Below are 6,000 nucleotides of genomic sequence, written 5' to 3' on the forward strand. Positions count from 1 at the left end.
TGGCTCCACCCTCAATGGGTGTGGAGGACCCCTCACTGGGCTCCACCTCCCTGCGGGCATGTCAGACCCCTCATTCTGCTGGGATATGCCCATGCAGGCACAGTGCAGACACAAGGGATGCCTCATCACACAGGATTCTGGCCCCTGCCTGCAAGTGGGAGGCTTCTCCAGCCTCTGTCCCCTGCTGCCTGGCATGGGCTGCCTCACTGGGCTCTGCCCCCAACTGCTGCACTGGCCAAGCATCACAACTACTGCTTCAGCCAGGTCCTCCTGCCCTTTGGAGGGTACTCAACAGGTTGGGGAGCTGTGTAGCCCAGACCTCAGCACTCAAAACCTGTGTCTCTGATGTGCCCCCTGCTTCTAAGTGTCTCTCTGCACTGACTGGAGCAGGAGAGCCTCTGGTGGGTGGGGTAATTTCTTCCCTTTGCTGGCTTGGTTCTCCCAGGAAGAATGTCCAGTTTAGGTTTGGGGAGTGACCCAGTACGTAGGTCAGGGTGGCTGTCCCCCACAGTCTTTCCCTGTGCCCCCAAGACTACACTCTCCTCTTGCAACTCCAGTCTTCTCAATGCTCCCCACTCTCAGAGCCCTGGGTAAGTGGCTGTGAATGAGGTTTTCTATATGGTCTTTTTAAGACAGAGCCTGGTTCTTAGAGTTCTGTCTCCCTCTGGCAAACAGTAACCCAGCTCTTCTTTCAGCTAAATACTGTCCATATGCCTCCTCTAGTTTCTGAGGCTCCAGGCTGGGGTTCCAGGCCTGTCGCTGAGAACCCACAACTCTCTGGGCAACCCACCCCACTATGAGAGAACCTCCGGGCTTCCTCTCGCTCCTGGGAGTGAGGCAGCCCTTTCCACGTCTCTGCCCCTCCTACCAGCTCAGTGTAGTTCCTTCGGTGATGCTTGGTTATAGATTCCTTTTAGTTTAGTCCAAAGTTGGTTTTTCAAGTTGATTGTTCCGAAGTTAAGTTTTAATCCACTTTGGTTCTGGGATGTGGGAGTTGTAACATCCACCTACTCCATCGCCATTTCCCTTCTTCTGGTCTTTTCATTTTTTAATGACTCATTGTGCAAGAAAAGAATTTAAGGACTGGGAATTCACAAAGCCCACTTACATAAGAGAACTTATATTTGGTATTGAACTCTCTAGTTATAAACACTTATGTTTATGCCCAGCAGTGATGCCACTGGCCTAACTCAAGTTTAAACTTATAACACACTTCTCTTAAGAGACTTTGATTACAGGTGGATGGTCTTTAGTTCCAGTCCTTCCCACCCCACTGACACTGTGACTTAGTAGGCAAATAGAACAGTGCTACCACTGACTGTTCTATTACATTACCACTGTAGTTGAAATCTATTGTTTTTTGCAATAATGTTCAAAAAAATTGACTGTACATTTCTAATTTGTGTTTTTGAAGTTAATTAATATTCAAAATTAAGAGTTATCTATAACTATCTAACCATGATTGATAGGACATTCTTTTAAAAAATGTGTTCACATTTTCTGAAGGGATGCTTAGTCTTAGGGAAGCCAGAGTGAGTGAAAGGCAGAAGTGAGGCAGGAGGAAAAAACACAAGACTGAGCAGTATATTACCAACCTGGCCTCAACTCCCCAACAGAACAAAGAGAAACTCACTCAGAAGCCATACAGGACAGCGACGCCTAAGAATAGTTCATCAAGATCAAGATCCACTGCACTTTATCTGCTGACTCGTTTTCCTCCCCTATCATTGATTGGATGAAGTTCTCTCCATGGGTTATGATCTTCCCTGCACCTGTGGGTTATGGTACAAAGCCCTCCTGGGCAGCTACTGGAAAGCCAGAGCTCTGTGAGTCCAAACCCACAGAGGGAATAACTGGGAACTGCTGTGGCTTCTACCACAGTGAGCATGATGAAGTTTATGCAGTAACCTGGCCTCTGTTGGGGCCACCCTATCAAAAAGCAATTGACACATACAGTGAGAGTTTATGGGTAGGCTAAGAAGGTTTGAGGAGGCATATAACCTGTATCACATGACCCATGGATCTACATGAAAAATACACGCTTCTTCCTCACAGGTAGAAGACTTTAGTCAAGGATACTTTCTATTGGCCCTGGCTGATTGTCTCCGTGGTAGAACGTCAGCCTGGCATGCAGGAGTCCTGGGTTCGATTCCCGGCCAGGGCACACAGGAGAAGCGCCCATCTGCTTCTCCACTCCTCCCCCTCTCCTTCCTCTCTGTCTCTCTCTTCCCCTCCCGCAGCAAAGGCTCCATTGGAGCAAAGTTGGCCTGGGTGCTGAGGATGGCTCTGTGGCCTCTGCCTCAGGCACTAGAATGGCTCTGGTCGCAACAGAGCAACGCCCCAGATGGGCAGAGCAACTCCCCCTGGTGGGCATGCCGGGTGGATCCCAGTCAGGTGCATGTGGGAATCTGTCTGACTGCCTCCCTGTTTTCAACTTCAGAAAAATACAAAAAATAAAAATAAAAAAGGATACTTTCTAAGGTATCTTTAAGCAACAAAAATTCATAATTATAATGGCAGCAAGAGCCAATTGCACTACTGTTTAAAGCATTTAAAACCTAGATACAGAGAATCCCAGTGAGTTTTCAACAATTTTCCTGTTTTTTGTGTGTGTTTTTAACCCCAGAACTCCTTCTGCACATCTGATAATTCCAAGTCAAGCATTTCTGCTTGTGATGGCTGCTTGTGAGGAACATGGCTGCTTGTGAGCAGGATACAGGTGCAAATGACTTCTGCTACTATTATATTTCTAAGAAATGTCACAAACATTGAAATCTAAAGCAACAGGTAATGTTCTTCATAAAATATGTTCCACCAGCTGGTGCCACTAGCTGATCCTTCTCTTAAAATGCTTCTGCTTCAAAGCCTCTCTGGGTCAGCTGGGCATGTAACTGACTGACTACATGGTGCCTGTGCCCACTTTTCCAGCTGTCCTCCCAGTCCTGTACCAACCCCTGCTTTCTGCTGAAACACTTGTCCTCAGCCTCCAATTCATGTGAGCAGATCACTGACTTGAAGATATCTGTCTGTATTACATGTCTGCCTGAGATTTCTGGCTTCCTGTTTAAATCAGTCCTTTGTGCAATCAGGAGCTTGATGCCTATTTTTAAAAAATGGCAAAGAAGCTGCTTTAGTGGCAGTGGTAGCAATGAAAATGGCATTGAAGTTATTTCTTTTTTTATGTGTTTCATTGTGAAAAGTTCCTCAAGAAGAACAACTGCTTTTTGTTGAGCTTTGTTGCCTCAGTGCCTAAGCCAAAGTCTGCCATGAGGGTCTGTTGAATAAAATATGGCACAGATGAGATGGAGATGATTGACCCTAAAAAGCACGAACTTAGACTATGGAAGAGAAAATTCATATATTTTATGATAATGTCATTTGGAATATTACATAAAATATAGCTATGTGAATAAGCAGGATGAAACCTACAAACACGCTAACATGACAATTTTGTTTTATAAAGCTTATAATCGCAAACATATGCATGTGCTTATATAGACATACATAGAGAGAAACAAAGAAAATGTAGCAAAATAAGAAAAATAGGTATTGTGTGGCCAGTTAGATTACAGGACATTTTTTATATTCTTTATATTTTTTCATATTTTCAAAAATGAACATGTATTATAATTTGAAAAGTGATGCTATAAAAAGTCTGCTCAAAATTTGATAGAGGAAAAGTGAGAATAGAATAAGAAATAGTCCTTCTATAATTTATCAAACTATAAGAACTGTACCTATTAGGGTACAGCACTACTACTGCTACTAATGACAAACTTCATAAAATAATGTCCTGTACATCAGGGTGAAACAAAGTAAATTCTCTGCACAGAACTGCTTTTGCTACCTCTCAAGACCTGCACCAAAAAGATGGCGGGCATGGAAAAGACTCCTGAAGCAACTGGACAAAGAGGGTTTGAGATAATCATATGCACAGACACTTCTTGTGCTGCATGCCAGCTAGAAATTAAGTCAGCCCCCTTCACAGAGCCACACTATGCTTGCTCGTTCCAAATTTTTGCTCTGTAGGACCTCTTTCCAGAGGTCCTTTTCCCATTTTTAAATTCTTACACATTACAACACCAAACAAGAGGAAGGATCAGAAGGGCTGTATAACATACTGTGTGGTTTTAAGCAAGGGGTTCTCAACAGGCATAGATTTGAGCCCCCAGGGGACATTTGGCAATATCTAGAAACCTTTTTGGTTGTTATAGCTGGGGAGGGGGACAGGTGCTATGGGCATCTAATGGGTAGAGGCTCGACATCTTACAAAGTACAGTCCAGCCCTCAGAACAGACTTACTTAACTCAAAATGCCAACATTAATAAGGTTGAGAAACAGTTCTTAAGAATATGAAAGAGCCCTGGCCGGTTGGCTCAGCGGTAGAGCGTCGGCCTAGCGTGCGGAGGACCCGGGTTCGATTCCCGGCCAGGGCACACAGGAGAAGCGCCCATTTGCTTCTCCACCCCTCTGCCGCGCCTTCCTCTCTGTCTCTCTCTTCCCCTCCCGCAGCCAAGGCTCCATTGGAGCAAAGATGGCCCGGGCGCTGGGGATGGCTCTGTGGCCTCCGCCCCAGGCGCTAGAGTGGCTCTGGTCGCAACATGGCGACGCCCAGGATGGGCAGAGCATCGCCCCCTGGTGGGCAGAGCTTCGCCCCATGGTGGGCGTGCCGGGTGGATCCCGGTCGGGCACATGCGGGAGCCTGTCTGACTGTCTCTCCCTGTTTCCAGCTTCAGAAATATAAAAAAAAAAAAAAAAAAAAAAAAAAGAATATGAAAGAACGGGTCAAAATGAGAGTTACTACCTCTACCACTGTCAGGAGGGAATCCACAGTGAAATGGCCAACTCCAGCAGGGACAGACACACATATTAGAAAATCACTGCCATCACAACTGTCCATCTCAGAGCCTCACCCTGCTTCCTAGATGCAGTGCCAAGAAGACAGCTGGGATGCCCTTCACCCTGCCTGAAACCACACGCTCTTGATTACTCACTGGAGGATCTTGACAGAATTCCGGACTTCTCCTTAGGGACCCGCAGACAGGGAGAGTAGAAGTCAGAAAAGTGTGCTCGTACTTCCTGTCTGCTTCCCTAAACTTCCTTTGGAGCATCCAGTTAACACATCCTAAACCAAGTGATACTGGGAGAGGAAGATTTAGCTGCCACAACTTTGCACTATCAAAGGAGGGTTGAATGGACTAAACATTGGTTGAGCTGCTCTTCTCTATCTAAAGGAGATTATATTTATATTTAAATGCAGTCAATGCTCCCTGTGGGAACTTTTATCATTCCTGACTATATCATTCCTCAATTCTTCATCTCACTAGTCTCTCAAGTGTCTGAATTTGGTTTTCCAGGTATTTTTCTTACAACAAGGGTTCATTCCTTGATTTATTTTTGATAACCTCTCTGTAACCAGAAATAAAAGAAACTTCTCCAGGTAATATTTTCTTGGATGGTATTCTCTATCAAAATATAGACGTTGCTTTCTGTCTTCTGGGGAGAACTTTCCATGGGGAGAACTTTGGTCACTAAGTGGTAGAAAAGAAAAATGAGTCAGCAGATAAAGTGTAGCTACTCTTGACTTTGACATCTCTCTTCTAGCATTAGAAGTCTCTACAGAAAGGTCTAAGGCCAGCCAGGTTTCTTCCTCCAAGACTTGATTTTCTTTTTCTGTCCAGAAACCTGAAGGATTGAATGTGCTTTTAAATCAGTGTGTGCTCACTGACCTGCAAGTGTTTTGTTTTTTTTTCTTTATTTCAGGAAAATTTTTTTCTTATGTATCTATGAATGCACTTTTTTTCTTTTTCTCTTAGAGGAATAACTACCTTAGATCAGCTATTCTGTCTACGGCCATACCACCCTGAACGCGCCCGATCTCGTCAGATCAGCTATTCTTACACTGGTTGTTTTAGTCTTATTTGTCTATTAGCACTTTTATTGTTATAATTTCATCAGGATTCATTATGATTATGCCTACCCTCTACATGAGTAATATGT

This window comes from Saccopteryx bilineata, chromosome 10, assembly GCF_036850765.1.
Source record: "Saccopteryx bilineata isolate mSacBil1 chromosome 10, mSacBil1_pri_phased_curated, whole genome shotgun sequence".
Taxonomy (NCBI): Eukaryota; Metazoa; Chordata; class Mammalia; order Chiroptera; family Emballonuridae; genus Saccopteryx; species Saccopteryx bilineata.